Below are 271 nucleotides of genomic sequence, written 5' to 3'. Positions count from 1 at the left end.
CGAATATATGTATGCGCGTGTGTGTGTGTTTGATATATGTATGGGAGTGTGTGTGTGTGAGAGTGTGTGTGTTTGATATATGTATGTGAGTGTGTGAGAGTGTGTGTGTGCTTGATATATGTATGCGAGTGTGTGTGTGAGAGTGTGTGTGTTTGATATATCAAGCACACACACACTCTCACACACTCACATACATATATCAAGCACACTCTCACACACACACACTCGCATACATAAATCAAACACACACACACTCGCATACATATATCAA

At 40.6% G+C, this 271-nt stretch overlaps 1 protein-coding gene across 1 annotated transcript in view; it reads left to right on the top strand.

Annotated features, from left to right (window-relative positions):
• Positions 1-271, top strand: part of LOC107575444 (ras GTPase-activating-like protein IQGAP3) — a gene marked incomplete at its 5' end in the record, with an annotated part of 35,840 nt that overhangs the window by 29,046 nt on the left and 6,523 nt on the right. The gene's annotated exons all lie outside the window — the stretch shown is intronic.

The sequence above is a fragment of the Sinocyclocheilus grahami genome, unplaced genomic scaffold, assembly GCF_001515645.1.
Source record: "Sinocyclocheilus grahami isolate Dianchi unplaced genomic scaffold, SAMN03320097.WGS_v1.1 scaffold2644.1, whole genome shotgun sequence".
In the NCBI taxonomy this organism is placed as follows: Eukaryota; Metazoa; Chordata; class Actinopteri; order Cypriniformes; family Cyprinidae; genus Sinocyclocheilus; species Sinocyclocheilus grahami.
Note: the sequence above shows the minus strand (reverse complement) of the source record. Positions and strands in the feature narration are given on the sequence as shown.